Raw genomic sequence first — 24,671 nt, forward strand, 5'->3', positions numbered from 1 at the left:
CAAATATTTTACAGAGTTTGGCTCTTTTTGTTGACACCAATTGTAAGATAGATACAATAATTCAGGCAAGAGATGATGTTGAACCACAGTGACAGCAGTTGTGGTAGGAAAAGTGGTGACACTGTAATGTATTTAAAAAAAAAAGTAAAAATTTTTGCTTTTGGTAGCAATTTGCTGTGTGGAAAGCAGAATAAAGGCCTCCTAAATGTTCATGTCTAATCCCCAGAGCAGAACCTGTGAATATGTCTGGTTATATAGCAAACCGGAATTAAGGTTGCAGATAGAATTAAGGTTACCCAGGAGCATACCTTAAAATAAAGAGACTATTCTGGACAGTTCTGGAGAGTTCAATGTAATCATAAAGGTCCTTAGAATTGGTGAGGCAGAAGAATGAGGAAGAGGAAGAAGTTTCTACCAAAGAAAGATGCATTGCTGCTGACTTTGAATATGGAGGAAGGGCTGCATGTTCCAAGGAAGGTGAGCAGACTCTAGAAACCTAAGAGGGCAAGGAAATAGGTTGCCCCTTAGGGCATCCTGTCTAGACTTATGGATCTATGTTCGGTGAGACCCATGTCAGACTTCAAGCCCACAGAATAGTAGTATAAGACATTTGTTGATATTTAAGCTACTGACTTTGTAGTAATTTGTTGCAGTAGCAATAAAATACTAATCCAGATTTGATATGGTGTATAAGAGAAAGAGAAGAGCTGAGGGTGACTCAAAGATCAATACAAGTTTATTTCTATTACTTTTTTGGCTTTTAAAGTGTGGATTCATTCTTTGTGTAACTAAATATGCTGTTTAAATCTTTTCTTTTTGGGGGGTGATCCAAGATGGCCCAATAGGAACAGCTCCAGTCAGCAGCTACTAGAGTGAGCAACGCAAAAGACCGGTGATTTCTGCATTTCAAACCGAGCTCCCAGGTTCATCTCACTGGGGCTTGTTGGACAGTGGGTGCAGCCCCCAAGGAGCATGACCTGAAGCAGGGTGAAGCATCACCTCACCCAGGAAGCCCAAGGGGTCGGGAAATGCCCTTTCCTAGCCAAAGGAAGCTGTGACAGACAAACAGCACACCAGGAGATTATATCCCGTGCCTGGCTCAGGGGGTCCCATGCACGGAGCCTTGCTCACTGCTAGCACAGCAGTCTGAGATTCAACTGCAAGGTGGAAGCGAGGCTGGGGGAGGGGCACCCACCATTGCTGAGGCTTGAGTAGGTAAACAAAGCCACCGGGAAGCTCGAACTGGGTGGAGACCACTGCAGCTCAAGGAGGCCTGCCTTCCTCTGTAGATTCCACCTCTGGGGACAGGGCATAGCTGAACAAAAGGCAGCAGAAATTTCTGCAGACTTAAACGTCCCTGTCTGACAGCTTTGAAGAGAGTAGTGGTTCTCCCAGCACAGAGTTTGAGATCTGAGAATGGACAGACTGCCTGCTCAAGTGGGTCCCTGACCCCCAGTAGACAAACTGGGGGATACCTCCCAGTAGGGGCCGACTGACACCTCATACAGCCGGGTGGCCCCTCTGAGACGAAGTTTCTAGAGGAAGGATCAGGCAGCATTTGCTATTCTGCAGTATTTGCTGTTCTGCAGCCTCCGCTGGTGATACCCAGGCAAACAGGGTCTGGAGTGGACCTCCAGCAAACTCCAACAGACCTGCAGCTGAGGGTCCTGACTGTTAGAAAGAAAACTAACAAACAGAAAGGACACCCATGCCAAAACTCCATCGGAACATCACTGTCATCAAAGACCAAAGGTAGATAAAACCACAAAAATGGGGAGAACCTAGAGAAGAAAAGTTGAAAATTCTAAAAATCAGAACACCTCTTGTCCTCCAAAGGAATGCAGTCCCTCGCTTGCAAAGGAACACAGCTAGATGGAGAATGACTTCGATGAGTTGAGAGAGGAAGGTCTGAGATGATAGGTAATAACAAACTTCTCTGAAATAAAGGAGGATGTTCAAACCCATCGCAAAGAAGCTAAAAACCTTGAAAAAAGATTAGATGAATCACTAACTAGAATAAACAGTGTAGAGAAGACCTTAAATGATCTGATGGAGCTGAAAACCGTGATACAAGAACTACGAAGTGCATGCACAAGTTTCAGTAGCCAATTAGATCAACTGGAAGAAAAAGTATCAGTGATTGAAGATCAAATGAATGAAATGAAGTGAGAAGAGAAGTTTAGAAAAAAAAGAGTAAAAAGAAATGAATAAAGCCTCCAAGAAACATGGGACTATGTGAAAAGACCAATTCTAGGTATGATTGGTGTACCAGAAAGTGATGGGGAGAATGGAACCAAGTTGGAAAACACTCTTCAGGATGTTATCCAGGACAACTTCCCAAACGGAGCAAAGCAGACCAACCTTCAAATTCAGGAAATAAAGAGAACACCACAAAGATACTCCTCGAGAAGAGCAACTCCAAGACACATAATTGCCAGATTTACCAAAGTTGAAATGAAGGAAACGATGTTAAGGGCAGCCAGAGAGAAAGGTCAGGTTACCCGCAAAGGGAAGCCCATCAGACTAACAGCAGATCTCTCTGCAGAAACTCTCCAAGCCAGAAGAGAGTGGGGGCCAATATTCAACATTCTTAAAGAAAAGAATTTTCAACTCAGAATTTCATATTCAGCCAAACTAAGTTTCATAAGTGAAGGAGAAATAAAATCCTCTACAGACAAGCAAATGTTGAGAGATTTTGTCACCACCAGGCCTGCCCTACAAGAGACCCTGAAGGAAGCACTAAACACGGAAAGGAACAACCGGTACCAGCCATTGCAAAAACATGCCAAAATGAAAAGACCATCGATGCTAGGAAGAAACTGCATCAACTAAGGTGCAAAATAACCAGCTAATAACACAATGACAGGATCAAGTTCACACATAACAATATTAACCTTAAATGTAAATAGGCTAAATCCTCCAATTAAAAGACACAGACTGGCAAATTGGATACAGAGACAAGACCCATCAGTGTTTTGTATTCAGGCGACCCATCTCATGTGCAGAGACACACATAGGCTCAAAATAAAGGGATGAAAGAAGATCTACCAAGCAAATGGAAAACAAAAAAAAAGCAGGAGTTGCAATCCTAGTCTCTGATAAAACAGACTTTAAACCAAGAAAGATCAAAAGAGACAAAGAAGTCCATTTTATAATGGTAAAAGGATCAATTCAACAAGAAGAACTAACTATCCTAAATATATATACACCCAATACAAGAGCACTCAGATTTATAAAGCAAGTCCTTAGAGACCTACAAAGAGACTTAGACTCTCATACAATAAAAATGCGAGACTTTAACACCCCACTGTCAACATTGGACAGATCAATGAGACAGAAAGTTAGCAAGGATATTCAGGAATTGAACTCAGCTCTGCACCAAGTGGACCTAATAGACATCTACAGAACTCTCCACTCCAAATCCAACAGAATATACACTCTTCTCAGCACCACATTGCACTTATTCCAAAAACGACCTCATAGTTGGAAGAAAAGCACTCCTCAGAAAATGTAAGAGAACAGAAATTATAACAAACTGTCTCTCAGACCACAGTGCAATCAAACTAGAACTCAGGATTAAGAAACTCACTCAAAACTGTTCAACTACATGGAAACTGAACAACCTGCTCCTGAATGACTACTGGGTACATAATGAAATGAAGGCAGAAATAAAGATGTTCTTTGAAACCAGTGAGACAAAGACACAACATACCAGAATATCTGGGACACATTTAAAGCAGTGTGTAGCGGGAAATTTATAGCACTAAATGCCCACAAGAGAAAGCAGGAAAGATCTAAAATTGACAAGAGCAAACACATTCAAAAGCTAGCAAAAAGCAAGAAATAACTAAGATCAGAGCAGAACTGAAGGAGATAGAGGCACAAAAAAAAACCCTTCAAAAACATCAGTGAATGCAGGAGCTCACTTTTTGAAAAGATCAACAAAACTGATAGACCGCCAGCAAGACTAACAAAGAAGAAAAGAGAGAAGAATCAAATAGATGCAATGAAAAATGATAAAGGGGATATCACCACCGATCCCACAGAAATACTAGCTACCATCAGAGAATGCTATAAACACCTCTACACAAATAAACTAGAAAATCTAGAAGAAATGGATAAATTCCTGGTCACATACACCCTCCCAAGACTAAAACAGGAAGAAGTTGAATCCCTGAATAGACCAATAACAGGCTCTGAAATTGAGGCAATAATTAATAGCATACCTACGAAAAAAAGTCCAGGACCAGACAGATTCACAGCTAAATTCCACCAGATGTACAATGAGGAGCTGGTACCATTCCTTCTGAAACTATTTCAATCAATAGAAAAAGAGGGAATTCTCCCTAACTCATTTCATGAGGCTAATATCATCCTGTTACAAAAGCCTGGCAGAGACACACACAAAAAGATAATTTTAAACCAATATTCCTGATGAACATCAATGCAAAAATTCTCAATGAAATACTGGAAAACCAAATCCAGCAGCAGATGCTAAAGCTTATCCACCACAATCAAGTTGGTTTCATCCCTGGGATGCAAGGCTGGTTCAACGTATGCAAATCAGTAAACATAATCCTGCGTATAAACAGAACCAAAGACAAAAACCACATGATTATCTCAATAGATGCAAAAAAGGGCTTTGACAAAATTCAACAGCCCTTCATGCTAAAAACTTTCAATAAACTACGTATTGATGGGACATATCTTAAAATAATAAGAGCTATTTATGACCAACCCACAGCCAATATCATACAGAATAGGCAAAAACTGGAAGCATTCCCTTTGAAAATCAGCACAAGACAGGGATGCCCTCTCTCACCACTCCTATTCAACATAGTAGTCGGAAGTTCTGGCCAGGACAATCAGGCAGGAGAAAAAAATAAACGGTATTCAATTAGGAAAAGAGGAAGTCAAATTGTCCCTGTTTGCAGATGATATGATTGTATATTTAGAAAACCCCATTGTCTCAGCCCAAAATTTCCTTAAGGTGATAAGCAACTTCAGCAAAGTCTCAGGATACAAAATCAATGTGCAAAAATCACAAACATTCCTATACACCAGTAATGGACAAACAGAGAGCCAAATCATGAGTGAACTCCCATTCGCAATTGCTTCAAAGAGAAAGAAATACCTAGGAATCCAACTTACAAGGGATGTGAAGGACCTCTTCAAGGAGAACTACAAACCACTGCGCAACAAAATAAAAGAGGACACAAACAAATGCAAGAACATTCCATACTCATGGATAGGAAGAATCAATATTGTGAAAATGGCCATACTGCCCAAGGTAATTTACAGACTCAATGCCATCCCCATCAAGCCTCCAATAACTTTCTTCACAGAATTGGAAAAAAAGTACTTTAAAGTTCACATGGAACCAAAAGAGAGCCCACATTGCCAAGGCAATCTTAAGCTGAAAGAACAAAGCTGGAGGCATCACGCTACCTAGCTTCAAGCTATACTACAAGGCTACAGTAACCAAAACAGAATGGGACTGGTACCAAAACAGAGACATATACCAATGGAACAGAACAGAGCCCTCAGAAATAATACCACACATCTACAACCATCTGATCTTTGACAAACCTGACAAAAATAAGAAATGGGGAAAGGATTCCCTATTTAATAAATGTTGCTGGGAAAACTGGCTAGCCATATGTAGAAAGCTGAAACTGGATCCCTTCCTTACACCTTATACAAAAATTAATTCAAGATGGATTAAAGACTTAAATGTTAGACCAAAAACCATAAAAACCCTAGAAGAAAACCTAGGCAATACCATTCAGGACATAGGCATGGGCAAGGACTTCATGACTAAAACAACAAAAGCGATGGCAACAAAAGCCAAAATTGACAAATGGGATCTGATTAAACTAAAGAGCTTTCTGCACAGCAAAAGAAACTACTATCAGAGTGAATAGGCAACCTACAGAATGAGAGAACATTTTTACAATCTACCCATCTGACAAAGGGCTAATATCTAGAATCTACAAAGAACTTAAACAAATTTACAAGAAAAAAATCAAACAACCCTGTCAAAAAGTGGTTGAAGGATGTGAACAGACACTTCTCAAAAGAAGACATTTATGCAGTCAACAGACAGATGAATAAATGCTCATTATCACTGGCCATCAGAGAAATGCAAATCAAAACCACAATGAGATACCATCTCACACCAGTTAGAATGGCAATCATTAAAAAGTCAGGAAACAACAGCTGCTGGAGAGGATGTGGAGAAATAGGAACGCTTTTACACTGTTGGTGGGACTGTGAACTAGTTCAACCATTGTTGAAGACAGTGTGGTGATTCCTCAAAGATCTAGAGCTAGAAATATCATCTGACCCAGCCATCCCATTTCTGGGCACATACCCAAAGGATTATAAATCATGCTGATATAAAGACACATGCACATGTATGTTTATTGTGGCCCTATTCACAACAGCAAAGACTTGGAACCAACCCAAATGTCTATCAATGACAGACTGGATTAAGAAAATGTGGCACATACACATCATGGAATACTATGCAGCCGTAAAAAAGGATGAGTTCTTGTCATTTGTTGGGACATGGATGTACCTGGAAACCATCATTCTGACAAACTATCACAAGGGCAGAAAACCAAACACTGCATGTTCTCACTCATAGGTGGGAACTGAACAATGAGAACACTTGGACACAGGGTGGGGAACATCACACACCAGGGCCTTTTGTGGGGTGGGAGGAGAGGGTAGGGATAGCATTAGCAGATACACCTAATGTAAATGACGAGTTAATGGATGCAGCACACCAATATGGCACATGTATACATATGTAACAAACCTGTACATTGTGCACATGTACCCTAGAACTTAAACTATAATAATAAAAAAAATTTTCTTTTTAAAATCTAAGTAAATACATTTACAAATGAAGGCCATTAATTTAAATGCAGGTGTTTAACTGTGATCAGATCACCTCTGACTACTAATGATGATTGCACCAACATAATTTTTTATTTTCAGAATGTGAACACAAACTTTTGTTAAATTTGATCATTAAGCACAAGAATCTATGAAGTGCTATTGGAAAGCATAGAACTTTTTTTTTTATGTAGCTGTTAATTAACATGGTAGTATTTAAAAATGAGAATTGTCCTTTCCGACTGCCAGCTTTCATAACTAAATCCTAATAGCAATCTGGTGCCATGTCGAAATAGGTTTAAAATTCTTTGGCATTGCCTCTAGAATCTGTTTATAAACCCTACAAACAAATCGTATTGTGAATTTACAAAAACACTTTTTTTTTCCAGAAAAAAAACTAGCAAAATGTGTTGCTCAGTTATTTTTTTTATTTGTATCTTCAATATTATATATTTAAAAAAAGCCAACTGGGACAGGATCAATCACTTTCTTCATCATTTGTAATTGTAATAAGTCCATTCCCTGATGCACAGAGCAAGTCAATACACCAAGACACTGGGTTGCAGTGGAGAAACAGGTTTAATCCACTGGATCACCAATGAGGAGATGGGAGGAAACCTCAAATTTAAACTCCCCAAGAAATTTGGGTCCAACGTTTTGGAATGAAGCAAAGTATGGGGATCATTGGTCAAAGAGTGTAGGGTGAAGTCTTGAGACAGGGAGATGAAGAAATGATATTCTCAGGCAAATCCATTCCTCTCTTGGGGTCTTCAAAATCATTGGCCTCAGCTGTTTTGCTGCAATTCAGGGTCTGAAAATGATCTTAAGCAATTTTTAAACAAACGCCTTTTGATTCTAATGTCAGAGACCCTATTTATCTTAAATAAAAGCCCTGTGATTTTAACGTCAGCAATTCTATCTGTAGAAACAATGGAGACGCAAATGGTCAGTATGTAATGCTATGTGATTTGTAGTTACAAAGTGGGTCAATGTGCAGCCTGATTAATGCTCGATTATCACTATATTTCTGTCCAGAATTCTTGTTAACCCTACGAGGACAGCTTCACATTCAACAGACGTTTATAGTTTTATACTTGGTTCACTGGACCTATATGAAAATCTCTTGTCTGAGAGGACGTGCATCTGCTATTTTATTCCCTTAGCAACAAGCTCCAAGGCAACCAATCAACAAGGGAAGCCAGGTGTTACCCCAATTATTGGGGCCCAAAAGGACAAAGACATGACAATGTCATTCCTAGAAATCTGAGCTTATGTGGAAGAAATTGTCTATACTAGAGAGATGAGGCACAATCAAGCTCCTGGGAAAATTCATAAAAACAAGATCAAAGACAGAGCATAAGGCTGAAGTGAGAGATGTAGTTTACATTGAAGCTTTGATCCTACAGGCGGGAATTAGTGAAATAGAGTGAATCTTTAAAGTCAAAAAAGGCTCAGTCCTATGGTCTTATAATTGGAACCATAGTAATATGAAACACTGTAACTTGGTGAACATCTTGGACTTATATTTAACACACTTGACTCACTATTTTGTGGGCAGCTAGAGGAACATAGGAAATAAGCTACACAGAAAATAGAAGGCTCTGAGGGTCTCAAGTCTAGGACAAAGACTTGATCTAAAGCCAATTAGACAGAGATTGTAGGGGTGAAGGAAAAGCTGAGATTGTATTTCTTGATGTTTCTGTGATTGACCCAAGAATTAGATGGGCCTGGGTCTACATGGAGCCGTGTAGAAAAATGGAAGAGTATAAAAACATAATAGAGTCAAAATATAAAAAAAATATATATATTGGTTGGGTTAAAGTGGTAGAGTTCAAAGGAACTTACTTCTTAAAGATGAAAAGAGTAACAGAGTTCAAAGGGAAAAGGCATAAATTCCCAAGGGCCTTTTACTTTCATCCTCCTATGCAAAACTGAAGCCCTTAGCATCTGTCTCACTTTAGTAGGAGCTTTTTTATTCCATACCTGTCCATCGTGTCTCTTCTGCATTGGTTATACATCTCTTTTACCATGTTCAGAGCAGGAGTTAACTTTCTAAACTTGCCAAATGAATCTCAAAATACTCTTTCAAATAAATGTGTAATCTAGCAATAATTTAAAAGTTACTTTTTTTCCAGATATGCATCAGGCCTTGCCTTTGAGGGTGCTAACTTTCATCAGAACTACTCACATCAAAAGTGCAGCTTATCTCAAATAATTAGGGAAATACTCAGAATATCTTAAGCAGTTCCTCCGAATACAGGTGCCAATACTGCAGACTTTTTGCAATTTCTGCTTATCTCAGCACCCATATAGATAATGTTCCTGCCACCCAGAGCATGGAAGATGATGAAGAGACTATGGTAATTGTCTTAGACACAAAATTTAAGAAGGTGCCAAAAAATTCAGTAGCCAAGGTAAATAATATTAAATACAATATTTTTAAAAATCTAAATTAATATAAAATTAGTAGTGAGAATATATCAAATTGATAAGCAAAATGTCAACATTTTAAATAAAGACAGGATCAGTAATCCTTTTCTGGTGCTCTGATGAAGTAATATTTGGCCTAAGAAGGGAGAATGTACTCTAAATTGTGTGTGCACAAATATATTTCCTAGCATTAAAAATATGGGATTTAGTTTATTGATTACTCTTTATATAAATATGAGAGTGTTAATTGCTAAATTTTTCTTCCATTGAAGTTATCAAATTAGTTGCTAATTAGTAAGTCACTGAATGTCTGATACTTTTGATTTATCTCTCATTTTTACTTATCTTTCACTTATCGCTGATCTATACAGAACAGATTTGGCACACTTTTATGAGATTTTTTTTTTGCACCAAGTTTTCAGATATATTTCTCAAGATACCCTGTATACAGAACTACATGAATTTTTAAAAATGCTTTTGAGGTAAAATCAAATTTTATCCATCAATGAAAATGATATATAACTCAGCTGTTAGACATTTACCACTTCTGTATAATCCACCTGTATCTATCTGAACTCAAATTTGACCCCAAAACTAGCTCCAATAACAGCTTCCTGGAGAAAACTACACACAAAGCCTGTAGCTCTAATGAATATTTGTTGGAATGTGTGATGGGTCACTTTGCAGTGGGTAACATGTGATCATCAGAAGGCTTGCCTTGGATGCCCAGCATTTTCTCCTGGCTGCAGTCACCAGATCACACCTTCCCCTTGACCCTTCCTGCTACAGCAGGGACTCTGCTGCTCTCCTCCTTCCCCTGCCTTCCTCCAAAGCCTGAGAAAACTACATCACTTTTCTCAAAGGAATTTCTGTGTCTGCTGCTGTAAAGATATATGTTTCAATGTACTGTTACATATTTCTTTTAAAAAAGAAAAAGAAAACATGACTTGTAGTATTCCTTCTAGAGAATACCTCTCTTTTCTGGAAGATAACAACGTAGAGTATTTACCTGTCCTTCCTAGGTATATCCCATTCTTCTCTTCTGACTTTCAGGGCATCTGTAACTGTGTTTCAAATTGTCTCCTGGGCTACCCAGTTACCTATATACATGAAAGCTTTCCTTCTCCCCTCCTGGACACATCTCACAACCTAGTCAAAATATTCCCATTGCTGCTTCCTGAGTGTCAGCTTCTATCTCTAGTAGTTCTTGCCCAGGAAGCATCATAGGGAGCCAGGAAAGGAAGCCATCAGCAGCCTGAGTTCTTGGCTGTATTTCCTCTCCTCTCAGGGCAAGGGTCCATCCCTATGTATATATACCACCCATTTCAGCGACTTACTCCAACAATTCTATATCCTACAAAGATAGGTTTTTATTAAGGTTTTTTTCTGTCATGGTACTAAAATTGCTCATTACTCCGACCCTTTTCTCATTTTCCAACATTTACCTCTCAACTCTCAAGACATAGTTATCTTTATGGCTGTATGGTCCCTAAGATCTCCAATTTTGTTTCAACCCTGCTCTTTTCTACTTTACATAATCCTGGGAACTCCTTTATATGTTCTCTCTCAATCTACCTCCAAATTCAACTTGAGATCCCTAGGTGCTAAGAGTTCAAAGCCTGGGTAGATGAATACAACTGCCCTATTTGGGCTAACATTTAGCCAGTTTTGCTAACTGGAAGCCAGGTGATTGGTATTGTCTCTGACCCTATCACATAGTATCTTCAGGGTAACATTTCGGCCAGAGTTGGATGATCTGGTTACTCCCATTTCCTGACACTGTGCTTGTGTGTGATTATATTTAGGGAGCATAATCATGATGGTATCCATGTCAGCTCCCTAAATCTGAATTGTTGCCTTCAGTCCCAGTACAACACAACTATCCCATCTTTGTTTATTTGGGAGTGCTGTCTCTTTCATCTCTTCTTCTGTAATTTATTTTACTATGAGTGAGAAGTGGAGGAACCTTCTGGCCTTTCCTGGATCCTGAAGTTTTCTTTACTGTAAATAGCTCCTGAGGCAATGTACCCTAACTGGTGATGATTTTTCATACTGCACTCCACAGTACTTCAATGCAAAAGTCCCTCAAGTTTTGATACATACACTAAGGTACTTCCAATGATGTGTGTTCACAAACTTGACATGTAAGTCTCAGCATCTACTTGTGTTATTGAGTAACTTTTTGACTGATGTCAGACACTCTGCTGTAGAAAGAAAGGCATTTTATGGTTTTTGAAAAACTACATAATTCTTAGTGCCAGTCTCCACAAACTTTCTATTAATCTCTGTTGCATCTATACCCCAGAGGCTTTGCACCCCACAAACATTCCTATGAGGTGATCTAAACACAATACAACATTTACCCCTCAGGTCCATGGCATCGAATTTTTGCCTGTCCCATCCCTGCAAAGTCTCTAGTTCCCAGGTAATACAAGCTCTCAACCAAGAGCCCAAACATTGGCTCTAATAAAGTTTTCAAAAACAGACCTGTTACAGCTAATAAAGCCAGTTGCGTCTTTTAAGCATATATGCAATACACGCTTTTTTCACTTGACACTTTCCAATTTCCTAAGAATGATGTCAGCTTTGTTTTAAACATAAATGTACAGTTAGCTCCTTCATGAAAGAATTTCTTTGATCGATTCTAATCAGCTCACAAAACACTGGATATGAGTGACTCTCCAGGTAAAACATTCAATATCCAACCATGCATTTTTCCAACGGCTTTTCCACAACATCCTTCTGACTTTCAGTTCCTTTCCAAAGACCAGCTCTGCTCCTCAGTCAATGTTCCCCACACCATTAGCCATGCTGAATAGGCACTAGAGGTTCTATTAAGAGTGATATTTTAATCAGATAGGTATCTAGATGCCCTCCTTAAAGTATCTCAGAAAATTCTCTAAGGTCCAGATGTCAGATTTTCCCCTTAACAGTACACATTATTTACTTCTGCCCAATACCAACCCTGGTTTTAAAATACAGCTACTTCTTCAGTTTCCAGATAATGTGTCATCACACCAAATATATTGAGATCTTTACATTTTTTTAGTTCTATTCCAGTTTTGTAGGGACATGTAATTTATTTTAATTGTATTCCTTTGCTCAATTCACCAAGTCTCTTTCCTGACCCTGATCCTACTCACACATAGATGCTGAGTAGGCAGTTTGCTACATAGTTCTAGAATTCAGGGAGGTTGGATTGAAGATGTACTCTTGGGATTTTGAGAATTAATTGAATAGAGAATATTTAGGAGCCTGAGCTCTGAGGCATTCCAAATTTGGGAGGTTTGGGAAATAAGAGAGGACTGACAAATGTAAAAATGAAGAAGTAGTCAGCAAGAAGAAACCAGGATCATGTGAAAGCCAAGGAAATAAAATGTTGAAAAGATAAAAGAGTCACCAACTGTGCCAAATAATGCTGAAAGGCCAAATCAGAGGAAGAATGTGAATTAATCTTTGAATTTGACAATAAGAACAGACTGTCATAATTATACTGACAAGAACAGTTTCAATGGGGAGGAGCAAAGGTCTGATTGAAATAATTTCAAGAGAAAATGAGAAGAGAGAAGCTGGAGGTAATGAACATAGACAATACTTTTGAGAAGTTTTGCTACAAAGTGAAGAAGAAGAGGGATAGAAGGCAGCAGCACACACAGGCTCAGTCAGATTTTTTAAGTTAATAAAAATAGTAAAGTTTGTATGCTTATGAAGAGAAGATACAGAGAAAAGAAGAGAAATTTTGTTGTTGTTGTTGTTGTTGTTGTTGTTGTTGTTTTTGAGATGGAGTCTCCCTCTGTCACCCAGGCTGGGGTGCAACGGTGCGATCTCGGCTCACTGCAACCTCTGCCTCCTGAGTTCGAGCAATACTCCTGCCTCAGCCTCCTGAGTAGCTGAGATTATAGGTGTGCACCACCACGGCTGGCTACTTTTTTTTTTTTTTTTTGTATTTTTAGTAGAGACGGGGTTTCACCATGTTGGTCAGACTGGTCCTGAACTCCTGATCTCGATATTCCCACCTCCACCTCCCAAAGTGCTGGGATTACAGGCGTGAGCCACTGTGCTTAGCCTGGAATAATGGTCTTGAGAGGGCAAGAGAGCTTGGGTGAGTACACCAGTGAAAAGGTTGACCTTTACTAGGAGCAGACAGATCATCCACAGTAACCAGAAAAGAAAGTTCAGCATAAGGACATAATTGTCCATATGAGTAGATTTGTTGATGGGTTCCAGTAATATTTCTTTTCTAATAGCTTCTTAATTCTCAGTAAAATAGAAAGCAAAATCACGAACCAAGAGTGTGTATAGGGATGGAGGTTGGGGGTTTCAGAAGAAAAGTAAAAATATTAAATAATTATCAAGGAGAGTGAAAAGTTAGCAGACTAGAAATATATGTAATCTGATGGCCAGACAATATTAATGGCACAGGTAAAATTAGTAATCATTAATTCAAAGTAAGATAGTTGGCTACAGATTCATACAACTTTGATCACTTGTGTGGATTCAGTTATTCAGCAAGGGTAGAATTTGGTTAGGATTGATTAGGATTTTTCTTGGCTAAAACAGGTATAAGAAAGTGAGAAAGAAACACCAAAGTTGCAGCTGTTATGCAATAGAGTGACCATAAGAATTGATGAGGGAATTTGAGCAGACATAAAAGAAGAGCAAAGATATAAGGCAGATAAGAGAAAGTATAAATTGGTAGAATCGATGGATTTGAGACTGTGCTAGGTATTATGTTTTCTGGTTTTAGAATACAAAAGGGAATGAGTTGAACCAAAAGAAAAAAAAGAGTATAGATTTTGATAGGAGAGAAAAGGTGATATTTGAAATTAAGATTAAGAACATGGTGTGATTTTTTTTTATAATGATAAGGTCTGAACTATGACATTAGAAAAGACGATCAAGAAAAAGTATAAAACATGATCATTGGAGAAAGTTCACAGAACTAAGCAGCCACATCATTATAGGACCATCTATGTAGATATTGAAATTACGAAGAATTAGGGCAGGAGCCATGTAAGAGAGAGTGTGTGTACCAAGAGCAAAATCCTTCAAGGAATCAGAGGAAATGACTTAAACATTTTTATTATTTTTTTAATTTTTTTGAGATGGAGTTTCGCTCTGTCTCCCAGGCTGGGGTGCAGTGGCACAATCTCTGCTCACTGTAACCTCTGCCTCCCAGGTCAAAGCGATTCTGTTGCCTCAGCCTCCTGAGTAACTGAGATCATAGGCACGTGCCACCACACCCAGCTAATTTTTGTATTTTTAGTAGAGACGGGGATTTCACCATGTTGGCCAGACCGGTCTTGAATCTCTGACCTCAGGTGATCCACCCTCCTAGGCCTCCCAAAGTGCTGGGATCACAGGTGTGAGTCACCGCACTTGGCTGACTTAAACATTTACGGAAAAAGCAGTCTTTCTCTCTGTTAGTCAATCTCTAACAAAAACAGATGCTTTTTTATTATGTTCTCAGTATAATGATAAAGGCAGCAAATAAACATATTCAGTGCACACTGAATTGAACATTGTTATTGTAGGCTGCTAAGCATTCATTTAACTCTTTCTCGTTATTTACTATTTGGACCCTAATTTTGTTCTGTTATCCTTTTTTGTTTGTTTGTTTTGAAATTATGTACCAAAAGGACTGTTGCCTCCAGTCCCAATCTTCAAATGGTGCCTGATTGTATTAAGGATAATCATATTCCCCTTACCAATGACGTGTAATCTAATGTGTGTCAATGAAATACCACAAGGACTTTCCAGAGCCTCTGAGTAGTTTCTTTCCAGAACTTTAAAAAATTCTTCCTGAAAGGGCTTCCAAAAGGGACAATATCTTCCAGTTTCCAGTTGTTATCATGTATGGATGTGATGCTTGTGCTTCTTGCCACCAGTATGAAGATAAAGCAAAAGCAAGAAAAGGGAAAGAAACCCAAATATTTGGTTGATTTGGACTCAGATTGATTGAGTCCACCTTACAGCCAGTCCTATTGAGGACTTCCATTTATATGAGCCAATAAATTTCCTTATTGTTTAAGGATAAGCCCTTTTTTTTCTTTTTCTTTTCTTTTTTTTTTTTTTTTTTCTTGTTTCTTTTTTTTAATGGAGTCTTGATCTGTCACCCAGGTTGGAGTGCAGTGGTGCTATCTCGGCTCACTGCAACCTCTGCTTCCCAGGTTTAAGTGATTCTCCTGCCTCAGCCCCCTGAGTAGCTGGGATTACAGGTGCCCACCACTATACCTAGAAAATTTTTGTAGTTTTAGTAGAGATGGGGTTTCACCATGTTGGCCAGGCTGGTCTTGAACTTCTGATCAGCCTGCCTTGGCTTCCCAAAGTGGTAGGATTATAGGTGTTAGCCCCCATGCCAGGCCAAGATAACCCTTTTGATGGAAGTTATTTCTTACTTAAATAAAGTAGTATACTCAATACATATGCAAAGAAAATTATAAATGTTGGTGAAATTGTTTGCATCAGAGGCATGGAAATACAAATAAAAACACTGAGAAATCTCCACTTCACAGAGTAAGTCAGACTTTCACGGATATATTAAATTGTTGATCATCTTGATTCTCCAGAACATCTGTAAGTGTTATATGTGCCTTACTTTTAGGGAAGTAAAAAGTATTCCTTTTTATTAATTAAATTAAGAAAATGTAATTATCCAATATATGAAAAAACAATAATTTTAAAAATCCTGAACTGTTGATAATGGAAATATATTGAGTGAAAGCATGAGGAACTGAAAGTTGGTGCTGGTGATCAAAAAGGCATCAGAGAATACGTAATATTTAACACATATCTTATAGGCTCATACAAAAGAAAGAAGTTCTAAGACAAAAAAAAAAAAAAAAAAGCCCAGGACCAGACAGATTCACAACCAAATTCTACAGTAGTACAAAGGAGGAGCTGGTACTATTCCTCCTGAAACTATTCCAAACAATTGAAAAGGAGGGACTTCTCCCTAACTCATTTTATGAAACCATTATCATCCTGATATCAAAACTGGGAAGAGATACAACAAAAAAAGAAAACTTCAGTCCCTGATGAACATCAGTGCAAAAATCGTCAATGGAAACTGAATCCATCAACATATCAAAAAACTTATCCACCACGATTGAGTTGGGTTCATCCCTGGAATGCAAGGTTAATTCAACATATGCATCACATAAACAGAACCAAAGACAAAAACCACATGATTATCTCAATAGATGCAGAAAAGGCCTTCAATAAAATTCAACATCCCTTCATGTTAAAAACTCTCAATAAACTAGTTATTGATGAAACATATCTCAAAATAAAAAGAGTTATTTATGACAAACCCACAGCCAGTATCGTATTGAATGTGCAAAAGCTGGAAGCATTCACTTTGAAAACTGGTCCAAGACAAGGATGCCCTCTCTCACCACTCCTTTTCAACACAGTATTGGAAGTTCTGGCAGGGGCAATCAGGCAAGAGGAAAGAAGTAAAGGATATTCAAACAGGAAGAGAGGAAATCAAATGGTCTCTGTCTGCAGATGACATGATTTATGTTTAGAAAACCCCACCATCTCAGCCCCAAAACTATTTAAACTGATAAGCAACTTCAGCAAAGTCTTAGCATATAAAATCAATGTGCAAAAACCACAAGCATTCCTTTACACCAACAAAAGACAAGCAGAGAGCCAAATCAAGAATGACTCCCATTCACAATTGCTACAAAGAGAATAAAATACCCAGGAATACATCTAAAACGGGATGTGAAGGACCTCTTCAAGGAGAACTACAAACCACTGCTCGAGGAAATAAGAGAGGACACAAACAAATGGAAAAACATTCCATCCTCATGGATAGAAAGAATCAATATCATGAAAATGGCCACACTGCTAAAAGTAATTTATAGATTCAATGCTATTCCCATCAAACTACCATTGATATTCTTCACAGAATTAGAAAAAAACTACTTTAAATTTTATGTGGAATCAAAGAAGATCCCGTATAGCCAAGACAATCCTAAGCAAAAGAGCAAAGCTGGAGGCATCACACTACCTGACTTCAAGCTATACTACAAGGCTACAGTAACCAAAACAGCATGGTACTGGTACCAAAACAGACATATAGACCAATGGAACAGAACAGATACCTCAGAAGTAACACCACACATCTACAACCATCTGATCTTCGACAAACTTGAAAAAAACAAGCAATGGAGAAAAGATATCCTATGTAATAAATGGTGCTTGGAAAAGTGGCTAGCCATATGCAGAAAACTGAAACTGCACCCATTCCTTAAATCTTATGCAGAAATTAACTCAAGATGGATTTAAAGACTTAAATGTAAAACCCAAAACCATTGAAACCCTAGAAGAAAACCTACGCAATACCATTCAGAACATAGGCATGGGCAAAGACTTCATGACAAAAACACCAAAAGCAATTGCAACAAGAGGCCAAAATTGACAGATGAGATCTAATTAAATGAAAGAGCTTCAGCACAGCAAAATAAACTATCATCAGAGTGAATAGGCAACCTACAGAACGGGAAAAAATTTTGCAATCTACCCACCTGACAAAGGTTTAATATCCAAAATTTACAAGGAACTTCAACAAATTTACAAGAAAAATCAAACAATCCCATCAAAAAGTGGGCAAAGGATATGAACAGACACTTCTCAAAAAAAGAAATTTATGGATCCAACAAGCACATGAAGAAAAGCTCAATATCACTGATCATCAGAGAAATACAAATCAAAACCACAATGAATACCATCCCACACCAGTCAGAATGTGATCATTTAAAACATCAAGAAACAATAGATACTGGTGAGGATGTGGAGAAATAGGAATGCTTTTACAATATTGGTGGGAATGTAAATTAGTTCAACCATTGTGGAAGACAGTATGGCAATTCCTCAAGGATCTAGAACCAGAAATACCATTTGACCCAGAAATCCCATTACTGGGTATATACCCAAAGGAATATAAATCATTTTATTATAAAGACACATGCACATGTATGTTTACTGTAACAATATTTATAATAACAAATACACAGAACCTACCCAAATGTCCATCAATGATAGACTGGGTAAAGGAAATGTGGTATATATATATATGTATACCATGGAGTACTATGCAGACATAAAAATGAATGAGATCATGTCCTTTGTAGAGACATAGATGAAGCTGGAAGCCATCATCCTCAGCAAACTAACACAGGAACAGAAAACCAAACACTGTTCTCACTCATAAGTGGGGTTGGGGGCAAGGGGAGGGAACTTAGGGAACAATAGGTGCAGCAAACCACCATGGCACACATATACCCATGTAAAAACCTGCAAGCTCTGCACATATATCCTGTTTTTTTTTAGAAGAAATAAAGAAAAGCAAAAATTATAAAATAAATAAATACATCCATCCATACATACATAATTTAAAAATTCTACCAATATCTTTTAAAAAAGCATTAGAAACTAAACTGCATTTGTATTTAAAATGCATACAATGTCAATATATTTTCCCTCAAGCATATAAATTAATAGTAAAAATTAGAAAAGTTAAAATTAATGTTCAATATTTTCAATTTCTACTTCTTGCAGAATATTCAAAATTATCTATTAGAATTAAAAGACAAAATGCAGAATAGGTAACTAATAAAAAACATTTAAATGAAAACAAATATAGAAAATCAATTGAAAATAGTTTTTGGCCATGTAACTGTCAAAGTATCAGGAAAAGCTGAGGACACAATTTATAAGAATTTGACTATTTTGGCATTACCTACTCAACCATTAAAATGAGGTAGTAAAATAGCCATGCTGAATAGAAAACTGAACAGCAACAATAGAGTTAGAGTACACAACATCTACTAAGATGTATACAAAGGACCAATGAATTTTGGGAAATAGAACAGACTTTTATAATTAAGGAAACATACAAATTACTGGATTAATATTCTTGATTATTCTCTGCAAGTGTAGTGAGAAGATTAACCATTCCTACCTGTGCCATGTGATTTGCAGAATTCCTCCCTACAGGTGTCAAGTATTCCAGTAAAATGTGATATCAAGTTTATTGCAGAAGCTTTAGATGTCATAGCTAGGTTTTTCATCTTTTCTTTTTGCTCTTTCTCAAGGACAGTGTGTCTATGTAGAGGGCTTATCAGTCAGGATGTTTTAGCTAATAAGATGTTTTGCTTCTTTTAGCTAATCTTAAGAAAATCCATGTAAGTGTCAACAAAAATGTATAAAAGAGCTGAAATTATATATTCATATATATATATTCATATATATATTCATATATATATATGAAATATATAAATTATATATTTTTATATATATGTGTGTCTATGTAGAGGGCTTATCAGTCAGGATGTTTTAGCTAATAAGATGTTTTGCTTCTTTTAGCTAATCTTAAGAAAATCCATGTAAGTGTCAACAAAAATGTATAAAAGAGCTGAAATTATATATTCATATATATATATTCATATAAATTCATATATATATATGAAATATATAAATTATATATTTTTATGTATAAAGTCATAGACTATAGCACATTGAAGATAAAATTAGAGTCTTGTTAATAGTCAAAAACAATAATTGATTTCCTCTCCATCTACCTGTTTTTCATCTTCTTGATCCTCATACGCAAATTCCTTCCAGGCATTTCCAGAAACACCTCTTGGATATTTGAAGGGAGATGCAAGATTAGTCTTCTTGGTTTTTCTGCAACAATTACTAGTCTCTTCCTTTCTGGCTCAGCTTGCTGCACAGATGTCTTCTGTGTCTGCCAACATAAGAAAGATTATTTCCACAGCTAGTGTACACCAGGGGCATTGTCAATGCTGTTGGTATCTTTTGGAGTCTATTCTGAGGTTTCCGATGCCAGATATCCAGGGAGCTGATGTCTGCAAGAACAGCATGGTCTATGTCCCTGCTAAAGTGATAATTGCTAACTAAACTTCAATCACCAATTCCATTTTGCCCTTGTGTTTCAGGTCCCTCAGAAATTGTAGTAATACCATTCATTTGCTTTCTCTCTCTCTCTCTGGTATCTTTTGATTTCTTGTCAAACAAAACAGAGATGACTCTAGGGTACCGATCCAGATGAGATTTTAAATAACTAACTCTATTCTATATTCAAAGTGGTTCCTTCTCTCCCTTGCGAGTCAGATGCCTTTGAAAGCAGCATCTGTAACTTCACTCTAGGGCAAGTTTTTTTCCAGAGGGGTTCACAGTCTCTTGTATACCTAGATCCCTGCCCAACACCCCCATATTGTTCAGAAATGCATTTAACAGTCTTGTATTGAAGGCACACTCTGTATTGGGCATGATGATAGGTACATACTGGAGATGGAATGTTAAATGAAAACTCATTAGCAAACTCAACCTTGGTCCTCAAGAAGCTTGCAGTCTATTAGTAAAACTGAAAAGTAAATAGAAAATTGTAGTAGGGCTAATTCCAATGTACTACCCAGTGAGTGGGAATAAACTATCTAGTGGTCAGGAAAGACTTTCCTAGAGAAAAGCAAGTTTGATGTCAAACCCAGGGCATTGGAGGAATTACACCATCAAATAACAGGAAGCACGGCAGGAGAGGCAGCGGAGCAGTATTTTTAAAGGTCTAGAACTGAGACAAAGTGTGATCAGTTTGGAGAACTGAAAGTCAGACAACATAGATGGATCCATTTAGGTGGGTTCATGACGAGCACACATGTAATGTGGGCAGGACAGAGTCACTGAATTCGCCATGCCTGGTATTTACCTAATGCATAGTAATTACTCAGGAAGAAGGAAAGATGAATGATCCCACATTTGTGGGAATTTAAAAAACGTACTATATATATGGTGGGAACAAGATCATGAGGGTTCTTGTAAGGTACTTTAAGTATTTTGGATCTGATAGCAATTGATAATCATTTAAAGAATTTTTTGTTTGTTTGTTTGTTTGTTTTGAGATGGAGTTTCACTCTTGTTGCCCAATCTGGAGTGCAATGGTGCAATCTCAGCTCACTGCAACCTCTGCCATCCAGGGTCAAGCGATTCTCCTGCCTCAACCTCCTGAGTTGCTGGGAATACAGGCATATGCCACCACACCCAACTAATTTTGTATTTTTAGTAGAGACGGGGTTTCACCATGTTGGCCAGGCTCGTCTCAGACTCCTGACCTCAGTTGATCCACCGGCCTCAGCCTCCCAAAGTGCTGGGATTACAGGCATGATTCACCACTCCTGGCCCCATTTAAAGGTTTTAATAAGAGTAAGGAAGGACATGATTACATTTGCACTTTACTGCAGTGTTAGAATGGTTTATATTGATGACTAAGAGTAAAAAAGGAAATCTACTTAGTAGGTTATTGCAGTCATTAACTAATGTTAGTAATAACCAATACTTATTTTATATGTCCTTTGAGCTTGGCCCTATTCTAAATGTTTTACTTGCATTATCTCATTTAGTCTTGTGGAAAACTCAATGAAGTAAATAACATTATTTAATACATTTTACAAAGGAGGAAGTTCAATCATAGACAGTTTAAGTAACTTTCTCAAGCTCAAGATCACACAGCTAGTAAGTAGGTAAGTATTAGATCCAGGATTCAAAACTAGATAGTCTTACTCCAAATTCCACATTCTTTTTTTTTTTTTTTTTTCTTAAGACAGAGTCTTGCTCTTTCACCCAGGCTGGAGTGCAGGGGTGCAATCTCAGCTCATTGCAACCTCACCTCCCAAGTTCAAGCTATTATCCTGCTTCAGCCTCCTGAGTAGATGGGATTACAGGCACGTGCCACCATGCCCAGCTAGTTTTTGTATTTTTAGTTGAGATGGGCCTTCACCATGTTGACCAGGCTGGTCTCAAACTCCTGACTTCAAGAGATCTGCCCACTTCAGCCTCCCAAAGTGCTGGGATTACAGGCATGAGCCACTGTGCCTGGCCTCAAATCCCACATTCTTAAACTCTTTCATATATTCTACATCATGAGAAAGATGATACTGATTTATTACAGAAATAAAATTTTAGAAGTATGGTATTGGTAGAGAAAATTGGCCCAGAAAGAGAGTTACTAAGGGAAAATTAACAAGAGCAGAGAACAGGATTAGATGAGTGGGATGTGAATAAGAAAGACAGAATCAAGAACAAAGTCAATTTCTAGCTTGAGCAAATGAGGAAGCACAAAGAAAGAATATTGAGGTTGCAAAGAAATTGGGATAAGAAGCTAAGTTGTAAGTACTTGTGAAATATCAAATGGAGGTGTTGAACAGGTAGATATAACTCTAGGAAGGAGATTTAGATTTAGGTCATCAACTTTGATTGTCATTGAAACCATGTTTGGTGCATTCATGCAGGGACTGTATACAGTGAAAGAAAAGAGAAAGAATGAAATCCTGATGTACATGAAAATTGAAGAGAGATCAGAAGTTCCCATGAAAGAAACAGATAAGAGTTAATCCAGGAGAGTGTGATTTCACAGAAGCCAGAGGGATTGAGTGTTTCAAAAAAGAAGATGTAGCTGACAGTGTCAAATACTGCAGAAATGTCAACTAAAGTAGTCTGAATATATCCAGTGGACTTTAACAGAAAGAAGGTAATTTAGGACTGTGAAAAAATAGGAGAACCTTCCTGATAGTGAGAAATGTTTAACACATATAGGATGCTCCAAGAAAGGCTATTTTTTAATGCAAAGAAAAGATAAGAGTCCAGTTTAAGAACAGAGATTGAACTTATATAACTTTTTGTTTTCAAGCTTCAGACATCAACTTCAGCTGACTTAAAAACATAGTGGAATTTTTTTGTACAAGCCAGAAGGGTCTTGATATAATCCAGGACACAAATGCAGCCAGACTCCTACGAGAGAGTGGCAGGCAGCCTGCAAATGGCCCCAAATGATGCCTGCTTCCCAGGATTTGTGCCCTTTTAAATTCTCTTCCCTTGGGTGCAGGCTGACTTAGTGACTCATTTCTAATGAATAAAATATGACAAAAGTGAAAAAATGTCACTCCCAATATTAGGTTACCAAAATACGGTGACATTTGTCTTGTTCACTTTCTCCCCTAACACCCCTCTTTCAGTTTTGCTTCATGAGTGTGGGCTGGCCCTAGTAACTCTTTCCTAATGAATAAAATAGAGCAAAAGTGATGGGATATAAATTTCCAGATTAGGTTACAAAAAGCCTGTGACTTTTGCTTTATTCACTCCCTCTCATTCTTCCTCTCTCCCTCCAAGCCCTAGCTCTGGGAAAAGCAGCTCTGAAGAAAGCAAGTAGCCCTGTAGAGAGATCCACGTGGCACGGATATGATACTTCAGACCAATAACCAGAGAAGACCTTAAGCCTGACAACAGCTATATGTGAGTGACCCGACAAGTTCTGCAAATCAGGCCTTGAGATGACTGCAACCCCAGCCAATCCCTTGATTGTAGCTTTGTAAGAGACCCTGGGAGACAGGTAGTTAAGTTCTATATGGATTTTGGATCCACAAACACTATAAAATTGTGTTACTGTATTATGTTGCTGCATTCTGGAGTAATTTCTTACATTAAAAAAGATATCTAATACACAGAAATGAGAACCAGGGAGCATAACTGTCTCAACATCTCTACCTCTCTATTCACAGCTTCTCTGTACCTTTTTCGCTCTCTGTGCACATCATGGTAGAAAACACAGATGTCCTTGGGGCCTAAATTCCTGGGGCACTAACTGGCCACATTTGTGTTAGTTGTCTCTTCTAGAAATATCAAGTATGGTCAACAGGGTAGGGTTACCTCCACCATAGCCACTATTGGTCATGGGTGAGGAGTGGTCCAAGTAAACGAGATCCTAAAAATCTAAGCACATGTAACTTAAGCATAGACACTAAAGAAGGTTCCATTTGGAGTTTTTTAAAAGCCAGTTTTTACAATTTATTCTCAAATATATATTATGTTAAAATGTATGTATTTTCCCACCCTAAAAACTTTTATTATGAATTTTAAGTCATGTTAGATCATTCAACTATGTGGGTTTTTTAATTGCTTTTTACATGCCTGGGGAAACTCTTTTCAGAAGTCAGAAATTATTGCCACTTTCTAAAATATTTAATACAAATGAATAACAACCACTCCTGATCTCAGTTTCAGAGCCAAACATTCTCTCAGTAGTTTATGTAGAAATAATAATAAAATTCAGGGAGAAATATGGCCTTCTCCATCCCACAAGTAAGGGATTTGAAAGCATTCCTTTGAACACCTCAAAGTAATAATTGAGATGCTAATGTTCCTATTAAACCATTTATTTATAATTATTTTAATAACACAAAGAACAATGAAAACTTTTTACAGAACAAAATTTACATATATGTTGACAGTTGGATTTAAAAAGATAAAAGGTATCC

The sequence above is a fragment of the Rhinopithecus roxellana genome, chromosome 10, assembly GCF_007565055.1.
Source record: "Rhinopithecus roxellana isolate Shanxi Qingling chromosome 10, ASM756505v1, whole genome shotgun sequence".
NCBI lineage: Eukaryota > Metazoa > Chordata > Mammalia > Primates > Cercopithecidae > Rhinopithecus > Rhinopithecus roxellana.